This window comes from Theobroma cacao, chromosome 2 (genome assembly GCF_053813885.1).
Source record: "Theobroma cacao isolate CCN51 chromosome 2, ASM5381388v1, whole genome shotgun sequence".
In the NCBI taxonomy this organism is placed as follows: Eukaryota; Viridiplantae; Streptophyta; class Magnoliopsida; order Malvales; family Malvaceae; genus Theobroma; species Theobroma cacao.
Window position 1 is genome coordinate 9993193 of NC_142640.1, and position 14308 is coordinate 10007500.

At 40.7% G+C, this 14308-nt stretch overlaps 1 pseudogene; it reads right to left on the bottom strand.

Annotated features, from left to right (window-relative positions):
* Positions 1 to 4055: 4055 nt before the first annotated feature.
* LOC148764010 (uncharacterized) lies at positions 4056 to 11887 on the bottom strand (annotated as a pseudogene).
* Between the last annotated feature and the right edge of the window lie 2421 nt (positions 11888 to 14308).

The following is a 14308-nucleotide window of genomic DNA, read 5'->3' on the forward strand; positions in this document are numbered from 1 at the left end:
TGGGTGTACAAAACTAAGCTTAATGCCAATGGTCTAGTTGAAAGATATAAGGCCAGACTTGTAGCCAAGGGTTACAACCAAATAGCAAGATTTAACTATCAAGAGACTTTTAGCTTGGTTGAAAAATAGACTACAGTTAGAATATTCCTTGCATTGGTTGTTGCACATAATTGGACATTATCACAATTAGATGTGAATAATGTCTTTCTAAACGGAGACTTAGAAGAGGATGTTGTCGTGACGTGCGGGTCCAGGAACCCGACCGCCAGACGCGGGCGAAAAGTAAAAAAATGTGTGGGAGTCGCCACCAATCTTTTTTATCTAGGTGTGATTGGTCACCTATTAACCCGATTCTTAATCGACGAAGTCCTAAATTAATTTTAGGTCCGTCGAAAGAACGAGAACTGGTCCACGTTTTTTAGAGATGGGTTCGGGAGTGCGGTTACGCACGGAGAAGGGTTAGCACCTCCGTGACGCCCGTTCTACGAACGGTACCATTTAATCTTAAGTTATCTTAATATAGCCTTTTCTTAGTTTAATCCCTATTTTATTAATTAAATTTTATTGAATTGCCAGACTGAGTTTTTCACTTGGTCTTACGTATGCATATGATGCAAGCGTAGAATGATGTCGTGACTTGTTTATTTTAAATGATGGAGTCGGTAATCTTTTATTGGAAAATTATTCGAAGACCATCCCAACGCTTTGGTGAAGTCTCGAAATTCTCCTCACCTAGAGATATCCCCGGAAGAACTCGTCTCTACGAGCTCCTCGGGGAAATCCCATCATCGGGATTCCCGCGCCATTTGCAAAATAAGGGTGGCATGCAATGACAGTATAAAATGATGATATCTACATGCACGCGTTTATTGATTGTTTAAAAAAATTTGATTATTTATTATTTATTATTTTTTGTTTATATGTACTTTATTTCTTGGTTTTCTATTTAAATCCCTATTTGTTGTTGGTCAATTTTTTTGACTTGATTCCAAAGCTTATCTAATAAATAATTAATTAATTTTTAAACGATTGGATTAACTTTATTTAGTAATATTTATTTAAATTAATTCGAATGAAACAAAATTTTTCTACATATATTATTTTTTTTACAATGATTATTTGACTTAATGGGTTTTGAAATCTAGAGTTCAGATTTATCCCGACGCTTCGGTGAAAATCCGTCTTGAACTTCGCACCCAAAAAAAATCCACTTAAAAAAAAGCAACTCTTTGCCTTTCTTAGGTGAAATTTCTCAAACAATCATCTCATTTTTCTTATAATTTTTTATATTTATATCATGTTGTTGTTTTTTTTATTTTTATTTTTTGTTTATATATATATATATTATGTTTACAAGCATCTAAATATGAATATTGATCCTAATTATATATATATATATTTACTATTACAACCATTATCATTTTTTTTTAGTTTTTTTTTTGGATTTTTTTTGGATATTTGTTTATACCTATTTTTCAAATATTTACGCATATTTTCATTTACCACTTTATATTTTGTTGTTATTTTTCTACTTTAAAATATCACATAATCTATACATAATATATTTTTTTATCTTAATTAAATTATCCTTATGCTCCTAATAACATGTCTTTAACATAAATAATTGAGCCACCACAATGAATATAAAAAAAATATTAAAGTAAAAAGGCATGCAAGTTAGATCTTACCTTGTATAGGTTTAAATTAGCTCAAAAAGAACCAAACCATGTGGACCAAGGTAAGCCACCAAAGATACAACAAAAATGCAAAAATTTCTCCAAAAAACCGTGAAAAGCCCTCCACCTCCTTTCTCCTTTTTCTTTTTTTTTTTTTTTTCTTTCTTTCCTTTCCTTTCTCTCTCCCCGTTGGCTTCTTCTTTCTTTTTCTTTTTTCTCTTCTTTCTTCTTCTCTTTCTCTCCTTTCTCCCTGCGGGTCTCCCTTCTCTTTTTTCTTTTTCTTCTTTCTTCCTTTCCTTCTCCTCCTCCTTCTTCTCCCCGGCGTAACTCTCCCACCGTCGGCGCCTCTCTTTCCTTCTCTACGCCGGCCTCTCACCTCTCTCTCTCTCTCTTCTTCTTCTTCCTCTTTTTTTTTTTTGCTCTTTTTTTTGGGTTCTTTGTTGGGTTTTTTTTCATTTCAGTTTTTTTTGTGGCTAGGCTCTTCTGCTGGTAGATCTAGCATTTTTTGTTTTTGTTTTTGTTCTTCTTTTTTGTGTCTGTCCTCCTTTTTTGCAGGTGCCCTTTTAAAGAGCCGGGTTGTCCAAAAATTTGGACAACCCGGCGAGGGGGTTCTGGCACCAGGGAGTTGGTGGCCAGAACCCCTGGTGCATGGTGGTTGGGAACTTGATGGGAAGGGATGGTGAAGGAATGGTGAAGGAATGGCCAGAACGCCCAGCCATCCCCCTTTTTTTTAAAAAAATTTTTTAATATACTTTTTTATATTTTAGTTTATTTTATTATTTATTATATATATATATATTTTTTTTTTATAGGTGTCTACAGTTGCCCCTCTTTGTACATTCTTGAAAATCAAGGATAGTGCAAAGACGTAGACACCACATTTGGCTTATCTCGAAGCCAGTTGGTTTAATCAAATCAATCTAGAATTGACTTATCTCAAAATAAGTTCGATTTTAAACAAAAATGAAATTTCTAGACTTGATCTGGGCTTGACCCATGTTAGAACAAATTCAATTAAAATTCTTAGACTTAATCTTGGCTCGACCTATCTCACAACAGGTTCGATTTAAACAAAATTAAAATTCCTAGACTTAATCTAGGCTCGATCTATCTCACAACAGGTTCGATCTAAAAATTAAAATTCCTAGACTTAATCTAGGCTCGACCTATCTCACAACAGGTTCGATTTAAACAAAATTAAAATTCCTAGACTTAATCTGGGCTCGACCTATCTCACAACAGGTTTGATCTAAAAATTGAAATTCCTAGACTTAATCTAGGTTCGACCTATCTCACAACAAGTTCAATTTAAACAAAATTAAAATTCCTAGACTTAATCTGGGCTCGACCTATCTCACAACAGGTTCGATTTAAAGAAAAATTAAAATTCCTAGACTTAATCTAGGCTCGACCTATCTCACAACAGGTTCGATTTAATTCTTTAATGCTAATTTAATTGGAATAACATGAAATGAAAAGACTCAAGTCCTCCCATTGAAGTTTTACAATCTCAACCCTTTAGGTCGAGTGACTTTCTACCTCCGACGCTTGGGACATGAATTAATTTTGATTCTTGTCGAGTGCGTGGCTAGGCATGTATGCATGATTGACATGATTGAATGCTTTTCATATTTACGATTCATTAAGGTTCCAAGACCTTCCTCTTGCTTCATCCGATTTTTCACTGCAACTTTCGATCTTCTTTGCCTGTTTTCTTTCCTCCTGTAGAATTCAGGTAACTCCAAATTTTCCCTTAAGTACCCTCTCTCTTGACATCTGGCTCTGCCTTTGGTTCAGGGCTCTGCCATTCTTTTTTCATCCTTAAGTCTTTTGCTGAACAATGGGTGTAATTTCTTGCTTAATTAGTTTATTTCTTTTACCAATCATCATTCATTTCTATGACAATCACTATGTGAATCATGGGATGGTAAATAACGAAAGAGTTGAAATAAAGAGGCGAAGAAAAACTTCATATATGAGGAATCAAATAGTTCAAGGTAAACAGAATTTACAGGGCAGACATTAGATCTTTTAAATAATGAACACCCAGACCTCTAAGAGAAAACAATATGATATTCGACTTCAAGAATTGTCCTTGATTGATGCTTTGAACAAATCTGTAGGTTGCAGATTCCTTAACTTCCCCTACTTTGTGAAATTGTGGAGCTCCATCCATGGTGTATTTAGGCTGACATCCCCAAATTCCATTCTATCTTCCTGTTTTTCGGCCTCAAGCCGCCCTTTTTCGGGTTTTCGGCATGAGCCTCCTCCCTTAGGTACGAGCTGCCCTTTTCGGGTTTTCAGCACGAACCCCCTTCTTTAGGTACGAGCCGCCCTTTTCGGGTTTTCAGCACGAACCCCTTCCGTTTTTTTTTTTTTTTAGGCATAATACTTCTTCACCGCATCCGCATTTATTGGATTAGGCAGATCTCCCCCATCCATGTTAGCCAAAATCAAAGCTCCTCCTGAAAAAGCCTTCTTTACCACGTATGGCCCTTCCCAATTCGGCATCCATTTTCCCCGAAAATCAGTCTGATTAGGGAGTATTCTCTTGAGAACCAACTCTCCTTCTCGAAACTGCCTGGGATGAACTTTTTTCTCGTATGCTCGCATCATCCTTCGTTGGTACATCTGACCATGACAAAGAGCCGTAAGTCTTTTCTCCTCAATCAGATTCAACTGTTCGTAGCGGGAGCGGACCCACTCAGCATCTTCCAATTCTGTCTCCATCAACACCCTCAATGATGGGATTTCTACTTCAACAGGTAGAACTGCTTCTGCACCGTATACTAATGAGTACAGAGTTGCCCCGGTGGAGGTACGCACAGAAGTTCGATATGCATGTAGGGCGAACGGAAGTTTCTCATGCCAGTCTTTATAAACTTCAGTCATCTTTTCGACAATCTTTTTGATGTTTTTGTTGGCCGCCTCTACTGCTCCGTTCATCTTCGGACGGTAAGTTGTCGAGTTATGATGCTTGATCTTGAATTTAGCGCAAACATCCTTCACCATCGCACCATTCAAATTGCTTGCGTTATCCGTAATGATCCTTTCTGGAAGCCCATACTGACATATGATCTCCTTTTGGATGAACCTGCACACCACCTTTTGTGTTACATTGGCATAGGAAGCTGCTTCTACCCATTTCGTGAAATAATCAATGGCCACCAATATGAATCGATGTCCATTAGAGGCTTTTGGCGTAATAAGTCCAATCACGTCCATTCCCCACATTGAAAATGGCCAAGGTGCCGTGAAAACGTGCAGTGGGGCTGGCGGAGCATGGATTCTATCAGCGTATACTTGACACTTGTGGCATTTTCGAGTAAAGTTTATGCAGTCTGATTCCAATGTCAACCAATAATAACCAGCTCTCATAATTTGTCTAGCCAACATATGTCCATTAGCATGAGCTCCACAAGTTCTTTCGTGGACTTCTTTAATTATTTTGTTGGCTTCCGCAACATCCACACATCTCAAGAGTACTTGATCTCGACTCCTTTTGTAGAGCACTTCTCCGCTAAGGAAGAAACCCATTGCTAATCTTCGAAGAGTTCGCTTGTCATTATCGGTGACATTCTCAGGATATGCCTGGTGCTTGATGTATTGCCTGATATCATGATACCACGGCCTACCATCAACCTCTCCTTCAACATTCAGGCAGTGTGCGGAGACTTCACGAACTTCTAAATCAAAAGGGCGTACATCGGCCGCCTCTTTTATTTTGAACATCGCTGCGAGGGTGGCCAAAGCATCAGCAATCTGATTCTCTTCTCGAGGCAAATGGTTGAAGCTGATTTCTTTGAACTGTTTGCTTAGTTCTGTAACCAGCTTTTTATATGGAACTAGTTTAGGATCTCTAGTTTCCCATTCACCTTTCATTTGACATATCACTAAAGCCGAATCTCCGTAAACATCTATCGCATCAGCCTTCATATCAATTGCTGCTTGTAATCCCAGTACCAACGCCTCATACTCCGCCATATTGTTAGTACAATTGAAATTCAATCTCGCCGTGGCTGGATAGTACTTCCCATTTGGAGAAATCAACACTGCCCCAATTCCGTGCCCCAAAGCATTGGATGCCCCATCAAAATACACCTTCCATGGATTAAGTTCATTGGGACCAACCTCTTCTACATGCAAAACGGCTATCAAATCTTCATCTGGAAAATCGAAACTTACAGATTCATAATCTTCATTAGCTCGATCTGCAAGGAAATCGGCGATGGCGCTCCCTTTGATTGATTTTTGGGACACATACACAATGTCATACTCAGACAATAGCACTTGCCATCGAGCTATTCTTCCGGACAGGCAGGGTTTTTCAAAAATATACTTGATGGGATCTAATTTCGCCACCAACCATGTTGTGTGATACAACATATACTGCCGGAGCCTCTGAGCGGTCCATGCTAGTGCACAACACATCTTTTCGAGCGCAGAATATTTGGACTCATACTCCATGAACTTCTTGCTCAAATAATATACGGCTCATTCTTTCTTCCCAGTTTCATCATGTTGTCCCAATACACATCCCATAGAATTCTTGTTCACAGTCAAATACAGAATGAGAGGTTTTTCGACCGTCGGTGGCATCAACACCGGTGGATTTGTGAGGTATTCTTTGATTTTATCAAAGGCTATTTGACATTCTTCATTCCACTCTCCTAGGTCTCGTTTCCGAAACAGCTTGAAGATTGGATCACATTTGCAGGTGAGTTGGGATATGAATCGAGCAATGTAATTCAACCTCCCTAAAAATCCTCTCACTTCTTTTTGCGTTTTGAGAGGTGGTAGCTCTTGAATAGCTCGTATTTTATCCGGGTCCACTTCGATTTCTTTTTCACTGACTATGAACCCCAACAATTTCCCAAAGGTTACACCGAAAGTGCATTTTGCCGGATTCAACTTGAGCTGGAACTTCCGCAATCTCTCGAATAGTTTCTTGAGATTGACAGTATGATCCCTTTCTGTATGAGATTTTGCAATCATGTCATCCACGTATACCTCTATCTCTTTATGCATCATGTCGTGGAACAAAGCTACCATTGCCCTTTGGTAAGTGGCGCCTGCATTCTTTAATCCAAATGGCATTACTTTGTAACAAAACGTTCCCCACATGGTCACGAACGTTGTTTTTTCCATATCTTCGGGTGCCATCTTAATCTGATTGTAACCAGAAAAGCCATCCATGAATGAGAACAAAGCATGTTTTGCTGTGTTGTCCACAAGAGTATCAATATGTGGCAAAGGGAAGCTATCCTTCGGACTCGCTCTGTTCAAATCCCTATAATCGACGCACATTCGAACTTTTCCATCCTTCTTAAGAACTGAAACTATATTAGCTACCCATTCAGGGTACTTAGCCACCTCTAAAAATCCAGCATCGAATTGCCTTTTTACTTCTTCTTTAATCTTTAGCAACATCTCTGGCTTCATCCTTCTCAACTTCTGTTTAATAGGCTTGCAATCTGGTTCCAAAGGTAACTTGTGAACAACCATGTCAGTATTAAGACCTGGCATGTCCTGATATGACCAAGCAAACACGTCCACATATTCACGGAGTAATTCTTCCAGCTTTTGTCGTTCATCGGATGACAGCGAGGTGCCAATCTTAACCTCTTTCTTCTCTTCCCCATTTTCGAGGTTAATCATTTATGTGAGTTCCTGATGAGGTAAAATCTCCTTTTCTTCCTGTTCCAACATTCTCGACAAATCAGGGGGTAAGCTATAGTCATCCACCTCCTCTTCATTTTTCAATTCATCAATGTTTGGAATTATCTCAAAATCGATATTCAAATCGTTGTCTAGATTGTCTTCGTGTTCATTATTTAAAGACCTGCAAACAGGTAAAGTTGGACGGGTGTATGGGCAAGTATTTATTGGCTAAAAGAATAGATGAAAGGAAATATGCAAAAAGATTGATGAACTATGAAACACATTATGCATTGTCATTTATTCAAATGATGAAGGTAACAGAAAGCCCTACTTAAACAGGAAATTAATCTTAACACCCTTGGGCATAGGCATTTAGATAAAATTGTTCATTACATTTTGGAAGACTTAAAGATGATGGGCAGTTCCGTGGCTGTCCAATTGCTTAGCTCCTCTCCTGGCAGTACTGGATACACCACAGGGATCTTCCCATCAGGTTCTTCATCTCTGATCATATGGATTGATAACTCATCAAATATCCGTAGAACCTGATTGACTTTTGGTGGCGCTTCGGGATGAATGAAACCTGCAAAGCGAAAAGTCTCATATAGGTGTGGGATTGTCCGTTCCCCGAATTCTTCTTCCTTTCCCTCAAGTTGAGCCATCCTTTTAATCTTCTTTTGAGCTGTCAGCTTCTTTCTCTCTTCTTTGGTAGGCTTGTACCCCAAACCAAACCTTTCTTCGTTCTTCATTGGAGTCAGAGGAAGGTTAATTCCTTGTAAATTCTTTCCTAGCCCCAAACCAGCGCGGCATCCTTTACCCACTGTCTGCTTAACTCCCATTTTAGTGGCTACTGATAAACGAGGGGTCGGTATCACTTTTCTTTCCCCCACATAAGTAGCATTAACAAATTCAAAAGATCTGAAAGAGCATTCTGGGACTTCTTCTGTTGCCTCTACATAGGGAGCAGATGATGGTTGAATAGCCAGTATGTCTTCCTCCGCACATACACTTATCAGTTGGCCTTCAGCTATGAATTTAACTTTTTGATGAAGGGAAGATGGTATGGCTCCAGCCATATGAATCCATGGACGCCCTAACAAGCAATTGTAGGACGGGGCAATGTCCATGACTTGAAATTGGACCTAAAAAATGCAAGGGCCAATTTTTATCGGTAGTTCAATGTCCCCTACCACCTCCCTTGTGGTCCCGTCGAAAGCCCTTACAACCATGCGGCTGGTTCTCATATACGACACATCTACTGGCAACTTGGTTAAAGTAGAGCGAGGCATGACATTTAAAGCGGAACCATTATCGACCAAGACCCTAGGTACGGCATGGTCCTTGCATTTGATGGTAATATGCAGCGCTTTGTTACTTCCTCGACCACCCGATGGTATTTCTTCATCATTAAAGGCAATGAAGTTTCCCACTGTAATGTTCCCCACGATGTGGTCTAACTTTTCCACTGAGATATCTTGTGCCACATAAGCTTGGTTCAAGACTTTGAGCAGTGCGTTCCTGTGTGCTTCCGAATTTAACAGTAAAGACAACAACGAGATGCGAGCGGGCATCTTGGTTAATTGTTCTACCACCCTGTATTCACTGTGTTTGATAAACTTGAGAAATTCACCCGCTTCTTTCTCGGTGACAGGATTTTTGACCTCATTGTTCGGGGCAACTACGGATTCGTCAATTTGATCCTTGGAAAAGGTATCTGCTTTCTTTAGGCCTCCCTCTCCCTGTGCTGGTTTCCCTTTTCCAACTCTTTCTGCTACCTCAGGGGAATAACATCGCCCACTTCGCGTTATACCCCCCACACCAGTTAGGTCTTCAAAAGATGCTTGGGGGGCGGATGAAGCTGTGCCCGAAATATTACACTGGTAATTCCATGGGACAGCCTTATCGCTCTTGTAAGGGAATGGGCTGGGGACTTCGATGGTGATACCATTTCTGATCATAGTTGGGGATGTATCATTCATCGGGCTTTTGTTTTCTTCATAGAAGATGGGGAGAGGTTTAGGTTTGTTTGCCCCGAAAGAACTTGATGCCACTTCAGCTGGGGTGTCTCCATTTATGGTTCCGACCAAATTCTCTTCAGCTCCTTCATAAAACTCAATTATCGATGAATCCATCAATTCTTGCAACTTACGACGAAAGCCATCACAATTTTGAATGGAATGCCCAATTGCCCCCATATGAAATTTGCAAGAATAAGCGAGATCATGCCTCAATTTCTTTGCGTCGATGGGTTCTGGAGTGATGGCATTTACCTTGGACAACGCTTCAAACACTTTATCCATCGGCGTTTGAATCTCATCAATACCCTTTTTTACCTTTCGAATCATCCCTTCATGTATGGCATTCACAGTCGGTCTTCCATGATTAGGTAACGGGTTCCCATCAACATTCGAACTGTCTTTTTTGGCAAAATTTAGAAGCCCTGCCTTAATGAACGCTTGGACCTTATGTTTTAAAGCAGTGCAATTCTCGGTGGAGTGCCCTTGAATTCCAAAATGGTAATCACAATGTGCATTCGGATCATACCATTTCGGGAAAGGTGGTCGGAGTGGTTCTAAAGGGGTTCGAGCAAGGAGTCAATTTTCTATGAGTTGTGGCAGCAATGTAGTGTAAGGAACTGGAATAGGATCAAACTTTGGTCTTTCTAGGGTAGTTTTAGGTCCTCTTTGACCATGGCCAGGATTATTGGTTGAAGCTACCGGTCTTGGTGGTGGAGTTTGTGGAAGAACATTGGTTTGAAATGTTGGTTGCGGGACGGGTTGGTACACATATGGGTTTTGTGTGATGTTGCCTATGTGCGGATAGAAGGGTTGGTATGGAGGGTACGGGTAATATGGGTTAAAGTTGTGGGCTTGTTGGTTGTCGTGAGCGACTGCTTGCACATCCCCTTCTTTCTTCTTGGGCGTACTCCTTTTCTTTGAGCTGGCAACTTCATGCCCTTCAATTTTTCCGCTTTTGATAGCTCCTTCTATTATTTCTCCAGATAAGACCAAATCTGCAAAGTTTTTCGTGGCATTGCCGATCAAGCGCTCATAGAATGGAGCTCGGAGGCTGTTTATGAACAAAACAGTCATCTCCTTATCAGTGAGAGGTGGCTGAACTTGCACTGCTGTATCTCTCCACCTTTGGGCATATTCCTTGAAGTTCTCGCTTTGCTTCTTCTCCATAGTTTGTAATGACAACCGATCAGGGCTAATTCAGCCACATGCTTGTACTGAGCTATGAAGGCTCTTGCTAAGTCTTTCCAAGTCTTGATACGATTTCGATCTAGCTATACGTACCATCGAGCAGCTGACCCAGTCAAGCTGTCTTGGAAAAAATGGATCAGTAACTTATCATCGTGAGACTGTGCAGCCATCTTCCGACAGTACATGGTGATATGTGCCATGGGACATTTTGTTCCGTCATATTTTTCAAATTTCGGAACCTTGAACTTGGCAGGGATTAATACATCCGGCACTAAGCATAGCTCAGTTGCGTCCATGGTACCAAACCTATCAACTCCTTCAATAGCACGAAGACGCTCTTCCAATAGATCATACTTTTTCTGGTCTTTTTCATTTTCTCCTGTTTGTGACGAGTCCTTTCTTAGTTTTTCTTGCTCTTTTGGATCGTCTAAATCTTGGACATTTATTGGTTCAGCAGGATTTATCCCAAGGTATGGCCCAAATTGCCCCTGAGTCGGTTGATGGCCTAGCGGGGGTGGTGCATTGTAATAGACGGGTGGGATCACTTGAGGGTGGACCCTTTGAGAGGTTTGGGCATGTGGTGGAGTGAACCCTAGGGGATAGGGTGGATCTTCCCTTTGGTTTCCACTGTCTTGTGCTGGTGGATTTTCTGACGGAGCTGGCTCTTCGATCGCTCTTTTTCCTTTACTGAGACTCATCATCAATTCCATCATCTTTGCTAACTGTTCTCTCATTTCTTCCTGAGCTCTTTCCATTCTGTCCATTCGCTCTCTTTGTTCTTCTTCCATGATCCTTGCTCGTTGACGCGTATTATGAACACGTTGATCACTTGGCTTAGGTGGTCGAGCTATTTTGGAACCTTATTATTGATCATAAACATGAATTAGATGCGTATTTGATGCATGAGTGAACCCATTATCTTTTATGAAAATAGTTATTGCCTTGAAATGATGATTTATGCATGTATGAATGATTATGTACTAAAAGTATTCATCACATGACACCCAACAACAAAAGTCATCCATTGCATAAGATATTTGTCTTAGATTACAACTCAAAGGCCATCTAGAAATATTCGCCAATCTTATTATAATGGCTATACACCTCATCTAAATACTTGATCAACTGTTGCTCTTGTTTTCCAACTGGAAAGATCTGGCTCCTTAATATGTCCGTTTTCCAAGCCATGCTTCTTGCCTTGTAAGCCACCTCCCTCATTTGCCAAACCAAGTAATCCATCTGGTCGTATTTCTTTGTATAAGCTTGTCTGTAAGATTCACCCCATTCTTGGATTCTGGTGCTCTGTTGCTTGAGGCGCTCATATTCCTGTTGATAAGTCGTCATGACCCCTTCAAGCTCTTCATACTCCTGTCTTAGTAATTGGATGGACTCTTGTTGGAATCGCACTTGTCTTCTTAGCCCATCATTGTGCGTTTGAAGTTCGTTGTCTCGATTTTCTCTTACCTGTATTTCCCTTTGAAGTTCACTGGTTGTGGCAGAAAACTTATCATTCAGGCTCTCATACTTCCCTTCCATTTTTCGGACTTTCTTTCTTTGCTCACTTACTTCTCTTTTCATTTTCTCACACTCTTTTTGGAGGTCTTCATACCGTTGCTTCCAACTGGCATTTTCAGCTTCGGACTTCTTTCGAGCCAACTCACTTTCGAGCAAAGCGTCTCATGGTTCTGGATCAACTGGGCCACGTAGTGCATCTTCTTTCGGATATACCGCATCCTTAACTCGTTGGTCATGCCATATCTGATATCCGGTAGTCACTTCATCGGTGTACCTCCCTTGATCAACTCGGCTAGTTTTCTTCCAAGCTTGCGCAATTTCCTCGATCATTTTCAGAAAACCCGGCTCCCCATAAGCAAACTCTAAAGTATTAAGTCGGTGTGTCATCGGTACAAACTGTTCTGACCCAAATTGTCTTCTCACCATAATTGGGGCGTAACTGATTGCTCCCCATGGCCCCATTAACGGTACCCAAGGTTCATTTTCGCATTTGTACAAGACCGGGTGATGCGGCATCCACGGGGCTCTCCATGTTACTTCCACACTCATGAGTTCTCGAAGTCTAGAGATCCATTGTTCCTTAGTCCTACTTTCTGGCCATTCACTCTCACAAAATTCTCTAATAGAGGCGGTTTGCGGATGAAATGGCTTTCTAAACTTATCGACCTTACATTCAAAGTGGCTCACTATCCAGATGGAAAGAAGCTGTGCACATCCCACAAATCGTCCCTCACCTTTTCTTCTGCAGTAATTCAGTGATCTGAGAGTTTCCGCTAGAATAGAGGGCGAAGGATTGGCCTTGTTGATGACTTGCTCGAAAAAGTCTATAATTCCGACTTCTATATGTCCCAAAATTTTGGGGAAGATCACTAGCCCATAAATTTCCAAGGCCATCACAAGCTGTCCTTGCTCGGTGTCCCGTTGCTTCATGATATAACTATGTAGAAAACTCCACGGGATACATTCATTATCCCTTTTTTTCCTTAGGTTCTGATCAACTTCCGTCGAAGTAATACCCATCATCTTGGCTAACTTTCGCCTGTGTCCAGTCTTCTGTCCTCTCCAATATATCTTGTCTGGATTATCGAGATCGATTTGCAGGAGAGCCGAGTATTCTTCGATCGTGGGGACCATATCCACCTTATTGAACACGAAGCATCTATACGACGGATCCCAAAATTGCACAATGGCCTTCAACAACTGTTCATTTATCTGGACCTTAAGGAGTCGAGCAATGTGACCATATTTCCTATCGAAATTTGCCCGAGTGGTAGCCCCCCACTTATCCCATATGTTGAGCAAATCGGTGAAGTCGTTCTGTTTGAGATCAAGGTGGACCCTATCAGGTAGTGATGAGAAGTGATCCTTTGACAAGCAATCTCCTTCACTTTGTTGGGTACTCGCCATATGCTGAGTCACTTGATAAATTCCATCGTAACTTGAGGATGGCCATGATGACTCCATGTATGCAACTGGATCTACTCTGTTAATGGTTGTCAGGTGACAAATACTTTTCCTATTATGATGCAAATATGCATATGACAAAAAATTCAAGTTAGCACTACAAACAAAAATTCCAAAAGATGAATGAAAGTAATTAGTAACCTGATACCTTTATTATTCGCGGAGAAGAATTTAGAACGAGGGGATTATGAAAATTCCTTCATGTGTACCTAGTCAAAAGGTATATTCTCACGGGTGAAGCTCTACCTAAGCAAAGGCGACTCTCGGTATTTTACATGCTGAGTTTGGGTTGAAAATGGAGCTAAAGGTTCCCAAATCGCTCCTCACTGTCGTCCACACGGACTAGTAAGGCACCCCGGTCCTCACCCATTACAGGCTTCAAACGGACTAGGTTCGATTTGAGTGGGAGTCTTCACTAGCCCATGCGGAGGTTATCACCTCACGAGAGCGTAGCTACTTAACTCCCTCCTAATTAAGGATAAAGCCCGGGTGGAAGGCTTATGCATGAATGCAAGATGTGTAGTGTGTGAGAAAGAATATACCGACCTTGGATCAATAATTTCACATTCCCCTTATCCTAAATTTCCCACAATTATTAAAAATAATGCAGTAATAATAACAAAATAAATGAATACATTAAACAAAAATATGCAAAATTGACGCTAGGGAAAATAACAAATTATTTAAGGCTTAAGATAACTTATGATTAATTAATGGCTTGACTCTCTATGTATGTCCCCAGTGGAGTCGCCATCTTTCGTGACGTGCGGGTCCGGGAACCCGACC